Source organism: Humulus lupulus, chromosome 6, assembly GCF_963169125.1.
Source record: "Humulus lupulus chromosome 6, drHumLupu1.1, whole genome shotgun sequence".
Taxonomy (NCBI): domain Eukaryota; kingdom Viridiplantae; phylum Streptophyta; class Magnoliopsida; order Rosales; family Cannabaceae; genus Humulus; species Humulus lupulus.
The window spans coordinates 101,632,042-101,655,096 of NC_084798.1; positions in this window are offsets into that span (position 1 = coordinate 101,632,042).

The window sequence follows — 23,055 nt, forward strand, 5'->3', positions numbered from 1 at the left end:
CTAAATTCCCAAAATACTCCTAGGCTCCCCCCGAGCCGGGTATTAAACCCCATTGTGACTATTTCGCTAATCTTCTCACTAGGACCGTCTCGAGCCATATGCTGCAAATATATCCACATAATAATGTGGTCACAACCATATATCACGTAAAATTACATTTATGCCCTCAACGGGTCAAAATTATAAATATTCCCTTATAAGCTATAAAGGACCCACATGCATATCTAATACTCATAAACGTGCGTATAATACATTCATATAATCATATTAATCATGCATGCCACATAATCATACATTTAACCAATTAAACATACATATATCCAATTATGCCCTCTTGGCACGCTAACCAAGGCACTAAGACCTATTAGCAATTTTGGGTCGTTACAACTATGCCCTCCTACTGCGAATTTCGTCCTCGAAATTTACCTGAATAACTCGAGATACTGATCCTGCATTGCTGACTCTAGCTCCCAGGTTGCTTCTTCGACCTTGTTATTCCTCCATAACACTTTGACTAAAGGAATCATCTTGTTCCATAGAACCTTATCTTTCCTCTCTAGGACATGAACTGGTCGTTCCTCATATGTCAAATTTGTCTGCAACTCCAAATACTCATACTTCAATACATGAGTCCTGTTTGAGACGTACTTCCGAAGCATAAAAATGTGGAATACGTCATGAACCCCTGATAATGATGGTGGCAGTGCCAACCTGCAGACCACTAGCCCAATCCTTTCCAGGATCTCAAAAGGTCCTATGAATATAGGGCTCAACTTGCCCTTTTTCCCAAACCTCCTCACCCCTCGCAGTGGTGAGACTCGCAGAAACACATGGTCCCCTACCTGGAACTCAACGTCCCTATGCTTAGGGTCAACATAGCTTTTATGTCTGCTCTGCGAGGCAAGCATTCAAGCTCGGATCTTCTCAATAACTTCATTAGTCTTCGGAACCAACTTTGGTCCCAAATACTTCCACTCACCCATCTCATTCCAATGAATGGGCGATCAACACCTTCTTCCATATAACATCTCATATGGAGCTACTCCAGTCGATGATTGATAATTGTTGTTGTATGAAAATTCAAACAATGAGAGATACTTAGCCCAAGACCCCTCAAATTCTAATACACACACCCTAAGCATATCTTCCAATACCTGAATCGTTCTCTTAGACTGTCCATCTGTCTGAGGTGAAAGGTTGTACTGAACTTCAACTGAGTCCCCATAGCTTTATGCAAACCACCCCAACACTTGGAGGTAAATATGGGATCTCAATCTGATACTATAGACTTGGGAACCCCATGGAGACGTACAATCTCCCCCACGTACAACTCTGCGTACTGATCCATAGTATAGGTTGTCCTCACTGGTAGAAAGTGAGCTGACTTGGTGTGTATGTCTTCTATCACCTACACCGAATCATGTAGCCACACTGTCCTGTGTAAACCTCCCACAAAATCCATAGTAACGTCATCCCATTACCACTCAAGAATACCCAAAGGCTGTAGTAACCCCGCTGGTCGTTGATGCTCCGCCTTCACCTGCTGACAGGTTAAACACTTGGCCACATACACCTCTACATCCTTCTTCATCCCAAGCCTACAATATAGAGTCCGTAAATCCTGAGTGGTGCTTGGATGGAGTGAGTATGGTGTAGTATGGGATTCATGAAGTATTTTTCGTCTAATATCCGCATCTGTTGGGACACAAATCCGATCCTTATACCACAATAAACCAGTCTCTGAAATGGAATAATCCTTAGCCAGTCTAGCTAGGACGTTCCCTCTAACCTCCTGCAATAGTGCATCATCCAACTGACCCTCTCTTATCCTCTCTAGAATGGTCGACTGTGAAGTGATATTGGCCAATCGGCCCACAACCAGCTCTATCTTCGCTCTACTCATCTCTTCTGCTAACTCCTTTGATTTATGTGCAAAGCTAAATAACTGTCCCAGGCCCCTCTGGCTCAACGCATCTACCACCACATTGGCTTTCTTTAGGTGGTAAAGGATATCACAATCATAGTCCTTCACCAACTCCAGCCAATGTCTCTGCCTCATATTCAAGTCCTTTTGGATGAAGAAATACTTCAAGCTCTTATGATCAGTGTATATCTCGCACTTCTCTCCATACAAGTAATGTCGCCAAACCTTCAGTGCGAAAACCATCGCTGCTAACTCTAGATCATGGGTAGGGTACCGCTGCTCATACTCCTTCAATTGTCGTGACGCATAAGCAATAACCTTTTCATTCTACATCAACACGCATCCCAATCCCAGTCTCGATGTGTCACAATGTACTACAAACTTTCCTTCCTCTTAAGGGAGACTCAACACATGAGCGATATTCAGTCGTCACTTTAGTTCCTGGAAGCTATTCTCACACTTGTCCGACCAAACGAACTTCAAATTCTTCCGTGTCAATTCTGTCATTGGTGCAGCAATCTTCGAAAACCCTTCCACGAATCGGTTGTAATACCTTGCTAAACCAAGGAAGCTCCTAACCTCTGAGGCATTCCTTGGCCTCGGCCAATCACTCACTGCCTCCACCTTAGTTGGATCCACTTTAATCCCATCTTCACCAATAATGTGTCCAAGGAATGTTACTTTTGGTAGCCAGAACTCACACTTCCTAAACTTAGCAGACAACCGATGCTCTCTCAATCTATGCAATACCTGTCGAAGATGTTGTTCATGCTCTGCCTCTAATCTGGAGTAAACCAAGATGTCGTCGATGAAGACAATCACAAACTGATCCAAGAAGTCCTTAAACACCCTGTTCATCAGATCCATGAATGTAGCTGGGGCATTGGTCAAACCAAACGACATGACCAGGAACTCATAATTCCCATACCTTGTTCGAAAGTTCGTCTCCTCAGTTGGTGATAACGAGATCGAAGATCAATCTTTGAGAATACCATCTTTTCTTGACGCTGATCGAACATGTCATCAATCCTTGGTAAGGGGTACTTATTCTTAATGGTCAACTTGTTCAATTCCCTGTAGTCTATACACATTCTCAGAGTCTCATCCTTCTTCTTCACAAGTAAAATTGGAGCACCCCATGACGAGAAGCTAGGCCTAATAAATCCCAAGTCCAGAAGTTCTTATAACTTAATCTTCAACTCCTTCAGTTCCACGGGAGCCATCCTATATGGTGCCCTTGACACTGGCTCTGTACCCAACGCTAACTCAATGACGAACTGGATCTCCCTATGCAGCGGCACTCCTGGTAAATCGTTAGAAAACACATCCAAGAACTCACATACCAATCTGGTCTCTCCTGGCCCTATTGGCATAACTCTGGTGGTATCCACCACACTAGCTAGGAAACCTATACAACCTCCTTGTAATAGGTCTCTAGCTCTCAATGCTGATATCATGGGTATGCGAGGTCCATGCACAGCACCCACAAAAACAAAGGGATCCTCACCTTCAAGCTCAAAGGTCACCATTGTAGCGTCCCAAATTTGCTAATAAGGCTTAGGGCCTTGATTAGCGTGCCGGGGGGGGGGGCAATAATTGATTTAATTATGATAATATATGAATTTGGTGATTATGTGATTAGACATGCATGATTGTGTGTATTAAATATGCATGTGGGCCCATTTCTATGAATAGGGGTGTGTTTGTAATTTTGGCCCGTTGAGGGCATAAATGTAAATATGCATGTGTTGTGAGTGAGACCCAAGTGTTATTGGGTTATATTTGAGATGTGTGATTAGAGATGATCCTAGGGAGCAGATTAGCGGAATAGTCACAACGGGGTCAAATACCCGGCTCGGGAGGAGCCCAGGGGTATTTTGGGTATGTTATATGTGTTTGAGAATTATCGAGTAATGGGTAGTAGTTTAGTAATGGTTTGGACATGTCAAAATTAAATGGGGATTTACGGGAACACTCGAGGAGTTAGCGGGATTTGGCAATTGATCAAATTTCCCTTGGTGGCATTAAGGGGTTCATAATGGATTCAAGGGTATTTTAGGTATTTTGGGTCTTAAGCAGCTGGAGATAGACTTGGTTTTGGCCTAAGACTCTAGAACATATCAAAAACACCCTCTTAGCCTTCTTGTTTTTCTCTCTCTCATTACTCTCTGTCTCTCTCTCTCTCTCAAGGCTAAGGAAGATTTTCTTGCAGAAAATCAAGGGAGGAGGCTTGAGGATTGAAAGAAGTGAAGTCTGGAAGTAGTTAACAAAAGCTGAGGAATTGAATTTCTCATTAAGTTAAGGATTAATTGTGTTTGTGTGATGAATTCCTCCTGTGATTTGAGGTTTAACTAAGTCTTGGACTTAGGGTGAATTTGATCTTAATTGAGGGATTTGGCTAGCATTCTAGGGTGTTTATACTGCTGATATTGTTTGGATATGAATTCTAGGATTAATTGGGTTTAGGTATTGATTTGGGTGTGATTTAATGGTTTGAGTATGAGGGAAAACGCAGAGAAGTTGTGGAATTTCTAGGTTTCAGGCTTGAGCCACGACCCTGTTCTTTAGGCGCTACGACCCGTGTGTTCGAAGAGGCTGGAAAGCCTCTGTCTACTAGGCGCACCGCGGTGCAAGGTAAAGTGCACCGCAGCCCGTGTCCCTCAGCAGGGAGGCATTTTTCCTATGACTTGGGCTCGCCGCAGCCCTTAAGGGGCTGGGCTATAGCTCAAATATGAGATGTTGGTAATTTGAGGGTTTTAAGTTCGAGAACTCAAACGTTAAGGCTCGGGAAGGATTTTACTATCCGGTTTGGTAGAATCCAAGGTCTCGGAGGCTAGTATGTAATTCCAAAGGATTTTAATTGATTTAGATCATGATGGATATTTATTAATACATTGTGACTAGGTCTTACCACTCAGGCTCGGGATTAGGATCGTGCTTTGGATCGTTTTGGATTGTCAGCTCGGGACACCAGGTAAGAGAACTGTTTGTACCCGTAGAGCTATGTGGTGTGTTGTACTGTATGTATTATTTATGCTTGTTATGTCATACATATGGTTAGGACTAATCGACAAGAGCCAGGAGCGGCAAGAGCCAGGAGCAGCAAGAGCCGGGAGCGGCAAGAGCTGGAAGAGGTAAGAGCCGGAAACGGCAAAAGCCGAGAGAGGCAAGAGACGGGAGTGGAAAAATTCGGGAGAGGCAAAATCTGGGATTGGAGTTAAGCATGCTGAATGTTGGTTGCCAGGGCGAGACCCTCAAGGGTGCTGTACACACCTGTTTGGCTGGGACCACGGACTTGGTGCCTGGTAACGCACCCCGATCAACGAAGGCCACTGTTGTAGTATTGAGCTGCTATGTTAATATAATGTTGTATTATTATGTTAACGTGCTATTTTATTGTATTGAGTTATTGTATTGTCGTGTTATGGTACTGATGTGCTATTGTACTGCTGTACTATTAGGTTGTTATGCCATTGTGCTTTTGAGCTATTCTACCACTGTGTCGTTGTGCATTCTAATATGATCTGGTCTTTTTTTGTTGCTTTGATTAAGTATGTTTCATGAAGATATATTGTTATTGTGTGTTGTTGCTTGAAGTTCTCTTGCTGGGCCTCGGCTCACGGGTGCTCTGTTATGCAGTTAAGAGCAAGGAAATTGGGTCGAACAACCATGAGTTGGAGGGTGTGGAGCGGTGTGTACATGTTTGGCCTGCCTGGCCACCACGGCTGGGGTTATTTTAAGGAACATGTGGTAAATGTTCGATTTTGTTGCTTAGGTCGACTGTACTATACCTTTTGATTGTAAATGTATTTCAAAACAGTGTTTTGGGATCCCAATGTAATATTTTTATAAATTTCAATAAAAGACCAAAACTCTTTGTACTTAATGTTTATTAAATGAGTCTTTATTTTTATCCAAACACACTTTTTAACCTAAAACCTCGATTAGCGAGCTAATGGCACATTTATAAATCACTTGGTAACGGCTCTAAGGAAGTAGGGCGTTACAACATGGTATAAGAGCGTGCCAAGGTTTATGGTTCCTGGAGATTGACCGAACATGTACACTTGCTACCAGAGACAAGCTCGACTTAGGGTTGGTATTAAATGCAATATTTGTTTAACTACTTATGTGAATTGCCTTATCTGCTAGAATAGGGAGCATGATGAATATGTATGTGTTTTGTGGGAATGAGGAGGTTTAATGATTTATGCTTGAGCATTACGATTTTGTATTGTAGTATGTGTATTACATGGCTATTGTGTTGATTGGCCTTGCTATGGTTTATCGTTGTATGAGAGTAACAGGGCTGGTAGGCCAAGATTTTGGCTGCAGATAGATTTGGATGTTTTGTATTCGAGGCAAACAATTGGATCAGGCGGTGTGGATGATGGAAGTTGAGGCCAGAATCACCCATTGACCCTGGGATTGGCGGCAGGTGTTTGCTGACATACAGACAGGGTTGTAAAGGAAAGAGGAAGATATTAGGTGATTGAGACAGTGGGTTCTATCAGGGAACGTTGTCTTGTGAGGGTTGGAAACAATTGCACCAGTTACAACTTAACCTAATGGTGGAAATAGATGGGAATTACTATATGAAAGACTTCAGAAGTGTTAACCTCCAGTCTCAGAGGGAGGTTTGGACCCGTTTAGAATTGAACAGTGGACGATCATGGTTAGCCCCATCCTTGGCTATATAGGAGTGAAAGGCAATGATGGAGTGGCCTGTGCCACATATGTGTTGTGGGAGGATGCTCGAACGTGGTGGAAATTTATATCCCAGACTTGGAATATTGTCGTGATGAGTTGGAAGGAAACTTAGGCAATGGTTCAACGAGAGCACTACGGTGACACAGTTTGAGTTGCTAGGACTGATGATTTTACAAACTCGGTTCAGAGTATGACAGTGAAAAAGTATGTTAGTGAGCTTTGTAGATCGGCCAAATCTGCATTTGGTTTGGTATCAACAGATGTGACCCGAAAGGAGGCATCCACTCGAGGATTGAACCCTAGGATGGCCAGTGTGTTAGGATCGCTCTAGTGTAGGAGATTGTTACCTACGATTAGGCAGTAGGGAGGGGCCTTATTATAGAGGACGCAGGAGTCGAGACATGAAGTAAGAGTGCCGATGGGCAGAAAGCTCGGCCAAAGGTATCCTCATTTACGAGAGCAGGTAGGGGCAAAGGCCCAGTAACCAGGAAAGAAAGACCTCCGATGGTTTTACTACTCCTGGTCCTAACATGAGAGTTCATAATGTTCAGGGTGGTCATTAGGACGACGATGAGCTCCGGAGGGGTTACATGGTATGCGCTTGGCGTAAGAGACATCATGTGGGTGAGTGTTGAGCGAAGGCATGTTATTAATGAGGAATCGTAGGGCTCATCAAGGAAAGTTACCTGAAGACAAAGACAGAAGAACAAAAGAGTACAGATAACCCTACCCCAGCTCGAGTGACCGTTTCAATATGGTTAGAGCCTGAGGATGGTCCTCAGAGGCAATTTGTAACGACCCCAAATTCGCTATTGAGGCTTAAGGGCCTTGATTAGTGTGCCGGGAGGGCATTATTGGGTTTAATGTGATTTGAATGATTTTATAGATTTAAATGCATAATTATATGATTAATAATGCTTGTATGATTATATTGGTATTAATGTGATATGTATATATGGTAATTGTGAGAACCACATTATTTTGTGGGTAGGTCTACTGAGCACGACTCGAGGCGATCCTAGGTCTAGTTAGCGGGGAAAAGTCACAACAGGGCTTAACAGTTGACTTTGGATAAGTCAGGGGTATTTCAGGTATTGGGTAGCTATTTAGACTATCGGGTTATGAAAATAAATATATGGAGATATATTTGAGGTTAGGAAGTCTAGGCGGGAATATTGGGGGATTTTACCGTTTTGCCCTCAGGGACATTTCCGGCACCCCGACCCTTGGGATTAACTTAACGAATAAGACAAACTTAAGGAAACCCGTAGAAAGAATAAACCGACTTTATTTCTTAGCTTATTCTCTTCTCTCTCAAGGAAAACTAGGTGAAAACCACTAAGGGAAAACAAGGAATTTCTGGGATTTTAAGTTGGGAATTTGCTGGGAATTCAGTGGGGATTTGAAGCTAAGCTCAGAGATTATCCAGGAGATATTTAATCAAGGCTAAGGTAAGGATCAAACTATGTTTTGAAGTTTCAATTATGAGTTTTCAGCTGGGTATTGAGGTGATTTCAATTTTGATGTTTAAGGTGGAATTTGAGCTGGAAAGCTTTGGAAGTTAGCTGGGTTTTGGTTAGGGAAAGGATTCCATTGAAGAGGTAAGCTTTAATTTATAAATTATAGGTTTAAATCTAAGCTTTGACTGGTTGGTTTTGAGTGTGTATGCTCTTAAGTTTCAGGAATTAAAAGCATGACTTCTATGAGGTTAAGCTGAGTTTTCTGTTGAATTGTGTGGCTTAACTTGTTCTGAAAGTGTTGGGATTGTTGGGTGTTGAAATGGGAAGCCTTGGGATGGCTTTGGATGAGGTTTAGATGTTGAAAATGGTGGGAATTCTGGGTTCAAAGGGAAGGGTCGCGACTTTATTCTAGAGCGCTGCGGCGCCCAATGCAAGGGCCGTGGTGCGTGTCTTTGTCCAGGGCTGCCCTTGGTTCTGTTTTGAGGCCAGGGCCACGGCTAAGCTTCAAGGGCTGAAACCCTTATTTGTGCACTTGAATGTTTAGGGTTCTTAAGGTCGGGAAATGAGCCTAGAGTGCTCGGAATCAATTTCACCACCGTGCTTGGTGGGATTCGATTTCCCGGAAGTGAGTTTTGTACCTGTGAACCTATATTTGGATATTAATGAAACCTAATACTTTGGTTGTGACTAGGTGATAAAAGCTTAGGCTCGGGAACAGATCGTGCTTGAGGAGTGTTGCTCGTAAACGATAACTGCAAAGATCAAAGGTAAGAAAATTGCACCTGGTTGAATATCTGTGATGGGACTAAGGGTTCCTTATTGTGTATGCTTGAAAAGATGGTATTATGCCATGCAAGCTAATTAGTGAACCAACGGCCTAAGGGTGCCAAGGGTTACACTAGCGCACAGGACGCGGCTTGGTCACTGGTAGCCAAGGACAGCTTAATATGCACTGAGCTCGGTTTAAGCGGGTCGGAGTCAGTGGGGTAAACAGAGGGTGCGGCCTAAGTTTTCGACCCTGAATATTATGTGATATGAATGTTATAAGTGTTTGATTGCATCCATGATTCTAAATTTATGCTGAATGATTAATGTGGCTTATATGATGAGAGTTTATGCTTAGTGAGTATGTTATCTGTTATTACTACTTGTGTTGCACATCATGTTTTCTTGCTGGGCCTTGGTTCACGGGTGCTACGTGGTGCAGGTAAAGGCAAGGTCAAACTTGACCAACCTTGATCAGGAGAGCTCTGCGAGCGGAATGTACATGGCCAGCTGCTCAGCCGCCACGGTTGAGGTTTAGACAGGGACGCGAGACCCAAAGATTGTCTATTTTTCCTTAGTATGGCTAATAATTGTTTATGTACTTTTGGAAGTCTGTAAACCTACTTTTAACTTTGTTTCTTTTGGGATCCTGTGTATATAAGAGTTTAATTATATAAAATGAAACTTTTGAGACCAAAAACTTTTTAACCCTAGCTCATACATGTTTAGTGACACGTTTTTAAATTAATGACTTGATTAGCAAGTCTTGCACCTTTATAAGTACACAGTGTAGCGGTCTTGGCTATCCAGGGCGTTACACAATTGGTTGGCTTTCTAGTTCTTGTTCCTGTTTATAAATTGAATTAATTGAGTTGGTTTTATGAGATATAGGAGGTGATCTTTAATGTGGATTTGCCGGTTAAATAAGGGACAACCATGGATTGAAGAATAAGATGGTGACGTCTGAGGTTAAAAGGAAAGGACCCGGTTGCAGTTGTTGGGTGCCTAGCTGTTGAGGAGGGTACCACTGAGGTTATACCAAATAGACCTGACGAATACCGGATTGGTAGATAAGGTTTTAGATGGGTTCATGAGGATTCGATGGGATAATTGCTGCATTTAGGGAAAAGAGCGTGCATCATGATTAAGGCATAGATAGAAGCGGTATCCGAGACATTATGAAGTATAGCACTAGCTCAGCGGGAAGAATTAAGGTTCAGTTGAAGAAGTGTTTGACTTGAGGGTTGATCAGACAGAGCATCTTATCATGGGACACGTCAATACGGTTTGACAAGAAAAGGGCCAAGTCTACAAGGATGTGTATCACATGTGGGTAGTCAAGGGAGTAATTGTTAGGGATAGGTACCCATTTCCTAGAATAAAGGTTTCATTACCCGATTGCAAGGGTAGGATAATGTTTTCAAGAATTACCCAGTTAAGGATCAAGGCAAGAGGCGTTTCAAGGATTTCCTCTTGCACTAAGTAAGATATGATGGATTATTGGTAAAGGCTTTTAAACTGACCAATGCTTCAGTGGCCTAGGTAAGTTTGATAAGTAGAGAGTACAAGGATGATATTGATGAGTCATATTCAGATTGATCAAGGATGTTTCAGACTACTCCCAGCTAGAGGCAGAACACGAATAACACCTTTATTGATAGTACCGAGGTTAAGGAAACAAGGTTACAGGTAAGGTTCCAAGAGGGACAAGTTCTTATTTCTCCTGAAGATGTTTAGGGTCATGTTATGGGAGGTAATGGGATCATGTATATGGTAATTAAGATGGAAACCTTAAGGGAATTACTAAAGGAATGCCTTAGGGGCGAAAAGCATAGTGAAACCAGAGGGACACATCTACCACTATATGAGGAATCTTCGAGGACATCCATACGTTGACTAAGATAACATGAGCATATAAAGTTGATCTGAATGGATGGTTGACCCAGGACAGCGGGGCTACATGACTCGGTGTGCGTGATAGTAGACAGATAAACCAAGTAAGTTCACTTTCTACTAGTGAGGACGACCTATACTGTGGCTCAGTACACAAAGTTGTACGTGAGGGAAATTGTACGTCTCCATGGGGTTTCGAAGTCTATAGTATCAGATCGGGATCCCATATTTAGCTCCAAGTTTTGGGGTGGTTTGCAGAAAGCTATGGGGACTAAGTTGAAGTTCAGTACAGCCTTTCATCCTCAGATAGATGGACAGTCTGAGAGAATGATTCAGGTATTGTAAGACATGCTTAGGGCGTGTGTATTGGAATTTGAGGGGTCTTGGAGTATGTATCTCACGTTGATTGAATTTTCATACAACAATAGTTATCAATCAATGATTGGAGTAGTTCCATACGAGATGTTATATGGAAGAAGGTGTAGATCGCCCATTCATTGGGATGAAATGGGTGAGAGGAAGTATTTGGGACCGGAGTTGGTTCAGAAGACTAATGAAGCTATAGAGAAGATCTGAGCTCGAATGCTCGCCTCGTAGAGCAGACAAAAAAGCTACGCTAACCCTAAGCGTAGGGAGGTGGAGTTCCAGGTAAAAGACCATGTGTTTCTGCGAGTCTCACCTACGGGGATGAGGAGGTTTGGGAAAAAGGGCAAGTTGAGCCCTAGATTCATAGGACCTTTTGAGATCCTGGAAAGGATTAGGCTAGTGGCCTACAGGTTGGCACTGTCACCATCATTATCAGGGGTTCACGACGTATTCCACATTTCTATGCTTCGAAAGTACGCCTCAGACACGACTCATGTATTGAAGTATGAGGATTTGGAGTTGTAGACAGATTTGATATATGAGGAACGACCAGTTCAGGTCCTAGACAGGAAAGATAAGGTTATACAAAACAAGACGATTACTCTAGTCAAAGTGTTATGGAGGAATAGCAAGGTCGAAGAAGTGACCTAGGAGCTTAAGTCAACAAAGCGGGATTAGTATCCCGAGTTATTTAGGTGAATTTCGAGGACGAAATTCTCAGTAGGAGGGGATAGTTGTAATGACCTAAATTTGTTAATAGGGCTTAGTGCCTTGGTTAGCGTGCCCAAAGGGCATAATTGGATATATGTATGTTAATTTGTTAAATGTGTGACTATTTGGTATGCATGATTAATATGATTATATGAATGCATTATATGCATGTGGTAGCTTATAAGGGCATATTTGTAATTTTGAACCATTGAGAGCATAAATGTGATTTTACGTGATATATGGTTGAGACCACATTATTATGTGGATATATTTGCAGCAAATGGCTCGAGACGGTCCTAGTCAGCAGATTAGTGAAATAGTCACAGTGAGGTTTAATACCCGGCTCGGGGGGAGCCTAGGGGTATTTTCAGAATTTAGAGAATATTTTGGGATTTATTGAGTAATGTATAAATAATTGGTAATTGATTGGACACGATGGAATTAATTGGTAAATGGTAGGAACACTTGAGGACTTAGCAGGAATTGAAAAATGACTATTTTACCCCTAGAAGCAACTAAAGGGCTAGGAAAGCTTGAGGGTAGTTTGGTCTTTCTGGATTAAGGATATACACAGAAAAAGTCTTAGGAAATGATGAGAAACATTAGGATTGCTCTCAAACCCTCCTTTTCTCTCACACTCACTTACTCTCTCTCTCTCTCTCTCCATCTCCTTGTATCTTGAAGTTGAAGGAAAAATAGAAGGAAAGTTTAAGGTGATAAAGCTAGAAATCAGAGGGAATTCAAGCTGGGAATAATCAGAGAAATTGCTAAGGAATTAGGCTACCACTTGAGGTAAGAATTCATGCTAGATTTTGGTATTAGGTTGCTGAGGAATTAGAGTTTGCATGAGTTTGGGTTTGCTAGCTGATTTTAGAAGTTTGATAGTGTAGGAAAACTGTTATAGGTCAGTTGTGATGGTTGGGACATAAGGATAGATTTTCTGGGCTTAGTTCTGAGATTTGCTAAGGATTTGGGGTGTGAATTTGAGGTTAGGTTCGTGGAAAAACGTTGAGAAAATGGTGGTTTTCTGGGTTTAGGGGCTCGGGTCGTAGCCCTGTTCTTCAGGTGCCACGACCTGCATGAGTTTTTAGAGTCTGGGAGCCTCTATTCACTAGGCGCACCACGACTCGGTGAGGGCAAGTCGCGGCCCATGTCCCCCATCAAGGGGGGGGGGGGGGGGGATTGAGCCTCTGTCCAAGGGGCGGGCTGCAGCCCTCAAGGGCAAGTCGCGACCCTAATTAGAGAATTAAGGGGAAAAGAGGTTTAAGGCTCGGGGAGGCTCGTAAATTCAAACCTAGGTCTCGTGACGATTTTTACAACCCGGTTTGGTAAAAGTCGAGGTCTCGTAGGCTAGCTAATGTTTTCTAAGTACTTATTTGTATTAGAAATTGATGGTTACCCATTGATATTATGACTAGGATTATCGCCAAGGCTCAGGACTGAGGATCATGCTCGAGATCGTTCTGTATTCTTCGCTCAGGATTCGAGGTAAGAAAACTGCACCCATGTGGTTGTGTTTGGGACTAAGGTTCCCTGTATCTGGATATATGTGTTATGTAATTGTATTATAATTATGTGAAATGTTAAAGTACAGCCTAAGGGAGTCATGGTTGACAATTAGCGCATAGGACATGACTTGGCCATTGTGAAACGGGGTCAACTAAATAAACAATGACTCGGCCTAAGCGAGTCGGGGTCAGCTTAGTACAAAGAGGGCTTGGCCTAAGGGCGCCGACCCTGAACTTTTATATTGTTGGTTAATATATATTCTTGAAATACATGTTTACTATTATTAACTTGATGCTTATAATCTACTGAGTTTCTGAATGATTGTTTAAAGATTGATTGGATGCTACTACTGATGTGTTTGTTGTTTATGGTTTTCTTGTTGGGCCTTGGCTCAAGAGTGCTACGTGGTGCATGTAAAGGCAAAGGAAAGCTGGACCAACCATGAGTTGGAGAGCTCTAGGGGCAGAGTGTATGTACCGCCCTGGATAGCCAGGACCGCTACACTGTGTGTTTATAAAGTGCCAGACTCGCTAATCAAGTCATTAAAGTAAAAACGTGTTATTGAAATAGTAGAGGAACTAGGGTTAAAAGCGTTTTGGTCTCAAAAGATACATTTTCACTGCTAAACATTGTTTATGTACATGGGATCCCAAAAATGACAGTTTAAAAGCCATACTACAAAAGTTACAAAGTTTATATACATTAACAGCCATACTAAGGCAAAATGAGCAGTTAGGTAATCTCCGTCCTGACACACTCCTCGATCGTGGTGATCGAACGGCTGGCTATGTACATTTCACTTCGGAGCTCTCCACCTCAGGACTGGTCCAGCTTGCTCTTGCCTTTACCTGCACCACGTAGCACCCGTGAGCCAAGGCCCAGCAAGAACACATATCAACAATAGAACATGCACATTTAGCTGTCAAGTTAATCTCACATATGGCATCTCATAAACTTCAAGCATATCAATAGTCAAGTATTTCATTTACAAAGCATATCAGCTCATATAACACAATGCACAAATGATCACCAGGGCTAGCGCTCACAAGCTGCTCCCTCTGTTATCCTTTCGTTTCTGGCTCCCAGTGACCAATTCGCGTCCCATGCGCTAAATTCATGAACGGTACTCTTAGACCGCTTACACGTGTCCCTTGGCATAATACCAACGATGACACAAAACAAATCTCGGGAGCACTTAGTCCCATCACATTCATACATTCGGGTGCAGTGTTCTTACCTTTCAATTTACTGATTTCCGATGCCACGTAGCCACAAGCACGGTCCTCTACCCCGAGCCTCTCCAAATTCCTAATCAAAACACAAATATAATATTCTTTGTCATTAACCAATCCAAGACTACCTTCCCGGTACCTAATCCACACTCTCGGAACCCCCAAAACCTCAGAATAACACCCCGGAGGCATCCCCCGAACCCCCAGAGCAAAGACCAAAAATTGCAAAATTTAACTCCCTGAAATTTGCCTTGTGCCGCGGCACCACATTCCTTGTGCCGCGGCACCCACCTCCAGAGACCCCTAGGCCGCGGCAAGCAAAAGCCATGCCGCGGCACACCATCGCAGACCCAGATTTCTGGGTTTCCCTTCGCATTTTCCCGAGCTCCAACCTCTCCAAATCACCCCAAACTCTATCCTAAGCCCCAAAACCAACTCTAAACCCCTAACAAACCTCACAGCAACTCAAAGAAATCATGCCCAAGCTCACTCACACCTTCAATCCTAAAATTCACTCTTGAATTTCCCACTTGACAACTCAAACCAGAGAAATTATGAACTGCTTGAACTCAAGCACAACCCACACTTCAAACTCCCTATACCTTAACAAAACAAACCTAATAAACATACAGAGACCTTACCTTAAGTGATAGGTTCAACCTCCAGCTCTTGACCTCCTTCCCCCTTGGTTCCCAATTCTCTGAAATTACATAAAACCAGCCACCAACTCATCTCAATTCACCTTCCTTAACTAAAATTCAGACTTTAAACTTGGATATAACATAATCAAAATCTTACCTCTGAGTTTTCTTGGCCTAAGCTTGGTTGATAACTTCAAACATCCCTTGATTCTCCTTCCAAGAGTTTAGATTTCTGCTTCTCCTTTCTATCTCCTTTTTGCTCTTATTCTAGGTCTCCACAATTCAGCATAACCAACTCCCAAAGTGTTACACGTATATGATATTCCCTCTTCAGCTGAAACTCATCTACTAACTGCCAAATACCATTTTAACCCTCCATTAATATCACTTACTAACTAGACCTCAAGGGCTTATTTGTCCTTTCCCTAACTTTGCAATTCTACCATTTTCCCAATAAGACCTGTTACTCTCTATAGTTACTAACGGTTACGCAGGTTACCAAATCACCAGTTACCATTATCTAGTTTCCTAGGACCGTCTTGGCACGTGCATCACGTTTGTATCACAGCACCCACACAGTACAATTCACATATCATAATTATCACATAATATAATTCACATAGTCATATAACATGCTTAAAATCATAATCATACATCTTAATCATAATAACCACACATAATTCCCATCTTGCCCTCCCGACACACTAATCAAGGCCCTTAAGCCTTATTAGTGAATTTGGGTCGTTACAACTATCCCCTCCTAATAAGAATTTCGTCCTCGAAATTTACCTGAACAATTCCGGATACTGATCCCGCATAGCTGTCTCAAGCTCCCAGGTCGCCTCCTCGACCTTACTGTTTCTCCACAGCACTTTAACTAAAGGAATCGTCTTATTTCGCAACACCTTGTCTTTCCGGTCCAAGATCAGAACTGGCCTCTCATCATAAGCCAAATCTGCCTGCAATTCCAGATCTTCATGCCTCAATACATGAGTTACATCTGAGACATACTTCCGAAGCATAGAGACATGAAACACATCATGAACTCCAGACAACGATGGCGGCAAGGCTATCCTGTAAGCCACCTGACCAATCCTTTCCAGGATCTCGAATGGTCCAATGAATCTAGGGCTCAACTTGCCCTTCTTACCAAACCTCCTCACCCCTCGCAGAGGTGAAATTCGAAGGAAGACGTGATCACCAACCTGAAACTCCACATCCCTACGCTTAGGATCAGCGTAACTTTTTTGCCAGCTCTGAGATGCGAGCATCCTAGCCCGGATCTTCTCTATGGCCTCACTCGTCTTCTGGACCATGTCCGGTCCCAAGTATCTCCTCTCACCCATCTCGTCCCAATGGATAGGCGATCTACACTTCCTCCCATACAACATTTCATAGGGAGCCACTCCAATCGTTGACTGGTAACTATTATTGTACGAGAACTCAATCAACGGAAGGTACTTACTCCAAGAACCCTCAAAGTCAATCACACAAGCTCTGAGCATATCCTCCAGTATCTGGATCGTCCTCTCAGACTGTCCGTCAGTCTGAGGATGAAAAGCTGTACTGAACTTCAACTGAGTTCCCAAAGCTTTCTGCAAACCTCCCCAAAACTTGGAAGTGAAAATAGGATCCCGGTCTGACACAATAGACTTAGGAACCCCATGGAGACGTACGATCTCTTTCACGTACAACTCAGCGTACTGATCCACAGTATAAGTTGACCTCACTGGAAGGAAATGGGCTGACTTAGTATATCTATCCACTATCACCCATATTGAGTCATGAAACCCTACTGTCCTGGGTAGACCTCCTACGAAATCCATAGTAATATCCTCCCATTTCCACTCAGGAATACCCAAAGGCTGAAGCAACCCTGCTGGTCGCTGATGTTCAGCTTTCACCTGTTGACAGGTTAAGCATCTGGCAACGTACTCTACCACACCCCTCTTCATCCCGGCCCACCAATACAAAGTCCGTAAATCCTGATACATCTTTGTGGTACCCGGATGAAGCGAGTACGGCGTCGTATGAGACTCATCTAGTATCTCTCGTCTGATCCCCTCGTCAGCTGGAACACAAACTCGTCCCTGATACCGTAGTAAACCAATCTCTGAAACAGAAAAGTCCTTGGCTGTTCCTGCTAAAACATCCTCTCTAACCTTCTGTAACCGAGCGTCTATCAACTGCCCCTCTCTGATCCGTTCTAGCAGGGTCGACTGTAGAGTAATATTAGCCAATCGGCCCACAACCAATTCTATTCCCGCTCTAACCATCTCATCTGCTAACTCCCTCGAAACCTGAACAGAACTATACAACTGACCTGGACCTCTACGGCTCAATGCATCAGCCACCACATTGGCTTTTCCTGGATGGTAAAGAATATCACAATCATAATCTTTCACCAACTCCAGCCAACGCCTTTGTCTCATATTCAGGTCCTTTTGTGTGAAGAAATATTTCAGGCTCTTATGGTCAGTGTACACTTCGCACTTCTCCCCATAAAGATAATGCCGCCAAATCTTCAGTGCAAAGACCACTGCTGCCAGCTCTAGGTCATGAGTAGGATACCGCTGCTCATACTCCTTCAGCTGTCGTGATGCATAAGCTATCACCTTCTCATTCTGCATCAGCACACAGCCTAAACCCAACCTCGATGCATCGCAATAAACAACAAACTTCCCTTCTCCTGAAGGCAAACTCAACACTGGTGCAGTGATAAGTCGTCGCTTCAATTCTTGGAAACTGCCCTCACACTTGTCTGACCAAATAAACTTTAGATTCTTTCTTGTCAATTCTGTCATCGGTGCTGCTATCTTCGAGAAGCCCTCTACAAACCGCCTGTAGTAGCCTGCCAAACCAAGAAAACTCCACACTTCTGAGGCGTTCCTTGGCCTCGGCCAATCCCTAACTGCCTCTATCTTAGACGGATCCACTTTAATCCCATCCGCACCTACAATGTGTCCAAGGAATGTCACTTCAGGTAACCAGAACTCACACTTCTTGAACTTAGCATATAACTGATGCTCCCTCAACCTTTGAAGAACTAGTCGAAGATGAAACTCGTGCTCTGCCTCTAAACTGGAGTACACTAGGATGTCATCAATGAAGACTATAACAAACTGATCCAGAAAATCTTTGAACACTCTGTTCATTAAATCCATAAAGGCTGCTGGGGCATTGGTCAAACCAAAAGACATGACCAAGAACTCATAATGCCCATAACGCGTCCGAAAAGCTGTCTTAGGTATGTCCTCATCCTTGATCCTCAGCTGGTGATAACCAGATCGAAGATCAATCTTTGAGAACACCATCTTACCCTGCAATTGATCGAACAAGTCATCAATCCTCGGTAGGGGATACTTATTCTTAATAGTTAACTTATTCAGTTCCCGATAATCAATACACATTCTCAGAGTCCCATCCTTCTTCTTAACAAATAAGACTGGAGCACCCCATGGCGAATAGCTAGGTCTGATGAACCCTATATCCAGAAGTTCCTGCAGTTGTATCTTTAACTCTTTCAATTCCGCTGGTGCCATCCTGTATGGTGCCCTCGACACTGGCTCTGTCCCCGGTGCCAACTCAATAACAAACTCAATCTCCCTACGCGGCGGTAACCCAGGCAAATCCTCAGGGAACACATCTAAAAACTCACAAACCAGTCTGGTCTCCTCCGGTCCAACTGATGAAACTTTGGTGGTATCCACCACACTAGCCAAGAAGCCTATACATCCACCCTGTAATAAATCTCTGGCTCTCAACGCAGAAATCCTGGGTACACGGGGTCCACGCACCGCTCCCACAAAAACAAAGGGATCCTCACCCTCTGGCTCAAAAGTCACCATTTTCTTTCTACAGTCAATGGTAGCTCCATACCTAATAAGCCAGTCCATACCTAAGATCATGTCAAAGTCCTCCATACTCAACTCAATCAAGTCCACTGACAACTCTCTACCATCAACTAACACTGGCAGTGCCCTAACCCATCTCCTAGACACCACCAGCTCTCCCGTAGGCAAAATTGTCCCAAACCCTGAAGCTCTAACCTCACTAGGTCTACACAATCTATCAATCACCCTATCAGAAACAAATGAATGCGTAGCACCAGAATCAATCAAAACAGTAAAAGAAGTGCCAGCACTAGAAAGCTGACCTGTCACTACCGAGGGGCTAGCCTCGGCCTCTGCCTGCGTCAAAGTGAACACTCGAGCTGGAGTCAAGCTGTCCACTTTTCCTGCCTCGCCCTTCTTCACTGTTGGGCAATCTTTCCTGAGGTGTCCCACCACCCCGCATACATAACAGGCCTTAGCCTGACACTCGCCCAAATGGCGTCTCCTGCACCTCGGGCATTCTGGGTAAGTCCTCCACGATTCACCGCCTCCCCGTCGACCACCCTGAGTACCCCGACCTCCTCTATCAAACCTAGGAGCAAATGGGGCTTCTGGAGTCTTTCTCTTCAAATTACTAACACCTCCACCTCTACTAGAACCAGAATACGGAGGCACCGGTCTACGGCCCTCCCTTCTTGCTGCATTATCTCTCCAAATTCTATTCTCTGCTTCCTCAGCAGTCAAAGCCCTTTCCACAGCCTGGGCATAGGTAGTCACTCCAGGGACTATGGTAATCCTCACATCTCGAGACACCATAACATTCAATCCTCTAACAAATCTGTCTAACCTGGCCGCATCGGTAGGCACAAAATCCGGTGCAAACTTTGCAAGTCTATCAAATTTCAAGGCATACTCCGTAACAGTCATACTGCCCTGAACGAGGCCCACAAACTCATTCACCTTTGCTGCCCTGATGGCAATGTTATAGTACTTCTGGTTAAACAAATCTTTAAACTCTTCCCAAGTCATTGTGGCAACATTTCTGGTCTGCGATACCACCTCCCACCAGATTAGGGCATCCTCTCTCAACATATAAGTGGCGCAGGCCACCCTATCATGTCCTTCTACTTTCATAAAATCAAGTGTGGTGGTAATCAAGGTCATCCACTGCTCAGCTTTTAGTGGATCTGGCCCACCCTCAAAGATCGGGGGCTGCTGCTTCCTGAACCGCTCATACAACGGTTCCATTTTATTACCAACCTCAACAGGCTGTACCACAGGTACCAGCGCCGGTGGCCCAGCTGGGGCAACACTCCCAGATGGAGCCTGTTGCAGCATTCTGATCAACTCATCTTGGCTCTGAAGCCTAGCTTGCATTTCTGCCATTAACTGTTGCCAGTTCTCAGGGACTGGCGGAGGGGTTGGGCCCTGATCATCCTCTCTAGCCCCAGACCTGCCGGCTTGTCGTGTTGATTTCCTTGAACGCATAGCTATTCAAGTCAATCTGCAAACAACGACTCGGAAATTAGGCTAAGATGACAGGGTGATAATCTCACCATAATCCACCACCAAAACTCCAATCTTACACAAGCAAGCAAGTATAACAATTTATCCAGATATTCATCCACATACACAGCAATGCTAATAAGCACGCCCCAATAACATCATGCAATAGTCAAGGGCCAGGCCCTATCAGAATCTCATGCTCCCTATTCATCAGACAGGTATCAACATTCATATTTCACTCAAATCATTTAAACATATAATCATACATATTCAGTTACCAAACCCTGAGTTGAGCTTGTCTCCCGCAGCGAATGTACATACCCAACCAGTCTTCAGGACCCATAAACCTAGGACGCTCTGATACCAAGTTGTAACGCCCTGGATAGCCAGGACCGCTACACTGTGTGTTTATAAAGTGCCAGACTCGCTAATCAAGTCATTAAAGTAAAAACGTGTTATTGAAATAGTAGAGGAACTAGGGTTAAAAGCGTTTTGGTCTCAAAAGATACATTTTCACTGCTAAACATTGTTTATGTACATGGGATCCCAAAAATGACAGTTTAAAAGCCATACTACAAAAGTTACAAAGTTTATATACATTAACAGCCATACTAAGGCAAAATGAGCAGTTAGGTAATCTCCGTCCTGACACACTCCTCGATCGTGGTGATCGAACGGCTGGCTATGTACATTTCACTTCGGAGCTCTCCACCTCAGGACTGGTCCAGCTTGCTCTTGCCTTTACCTGCACCACGTAGCACCCGTGAGCCAAGGCCCAGCAAGAACACATATCAACAATAGAACATGCACATTTAGCTGTCAAGTTAATCTCACATATGGCATCTCATAAACTTCAAGCATATCAATAGTCAAGTATTTCATTTACAAAGCATATCAGCTCATATAACACAATGCACAAATGATAACCAGGGCTAGCGCTCACAAGCTGCTCCCTCTGTTATCCTTTCGTTTCTGGCTCCCAGTGACCAATTCGCGTCCCATGCGCTAAATTCATGAACGGTACTCTTAGACCGCTTACACGTGTCCCTTGGCATAATACCAACGATGACACAAAACAAATCTCGGGAGCACTTAGTCCCATCACATTCATACATTCGGGTGCAGTGTTCTTACCTTTCAATTTACTGATTTCCGATGCCACGTAGCCACAAGCACGGTCCTCTACCCCGAGCCTCTCCAAATTCCTAATCAAAACACAAATATAATATTCTTTGTCATTAACCAATCCAAGACTACCTTCCCGGTACCTAATCCACACTCTCGGAACCCCCAAAACCTCAGAATAACACCCCGGAGGCATCCCCCGAACCCCCAGAGCAAAGACCAAAAATTGCAAAATTTAACTCCCTGAAATTTGCCTTGTGCCGCGGCACCACATTCCTTGTGCCGCGGCACCCACCTCCAGAGACCCCTAGGCCGCGGCAAGCAAAAGCCATGCCGCGGCACACCATCGCAGACCCAGATTTCTGGGTTTCCCTTCGCATTTTCCCGAGCTCCAACCTCTCCAAATCACCCCAAACTCTATCCTAAGCCCCAAAACCAACTCTAAACCCCTAACAAACCTCACAGCAACTCAAAGACATCATGCCCAAGCTCACTCACACCTTCAATCCTAAAATTCACTCTTGAATTTCCCACTTGACAACTCAAACCAGAGAAATTATGAACTGCTTGAACTCAAGCACAACCCACACTTCAAACTCCCTATACCTTAACAAAACAAACCTAATAAACATACAGAGACCTTACCTTAAGTGATAGGTTCAACCTCCAGCTCTTGACCTCCTTCCCCCTTGGTTCCCAATTCTCTGAAATTACATAAAACCAGCCACCAACTCATCTCAATTCACCTTCCTTAACTAAAATTCAGACTTTAAACTTGGATATAACATAATCAAAATCTTACCTCTGAGTTTTCTTGGCCTAAGCTTGGTTGATAACTTCAAACATCCCTTGATTCTCCTTCCAAGAGTTTAGATTTCTGCTTCTCCTTTCTATCTCCTTTTTGCTCTTATTCTAGGTCTCCACAATTCAGCATAACCAACTCCCAAAGTGTTACACGTATATGATATTCCCTCTTCAGCTGAAACTCATCTACTAACTGCCAAAATACCATTTTAACCCTCCATTAATATCACTTACTAACTAGACCTCAAGGGCTTATTTGTCCTTTCCCTAACTTTGCAATTCTACCACTTTCCCAATAAGACCTGTTACTCTCTATAGTTACTAACGGTTACGCAGGTTACCAAATCACCAGTTACCATTATCTAGTTTCCTAGGACCGTCTTGGCACGTGCATCACGTTTGTATCACAGCACCCACACAGTACAATTCACATATCATAAATATCACATAATATAATTCACATAGTCATATAACATGCTTAAAATCATAATCATACATCTTAATCATAATAACCACACATAATTCCCATCTTGCCCTCCCGACACACTAATCAAGGCCCTTAAGCCTTATTAGTGA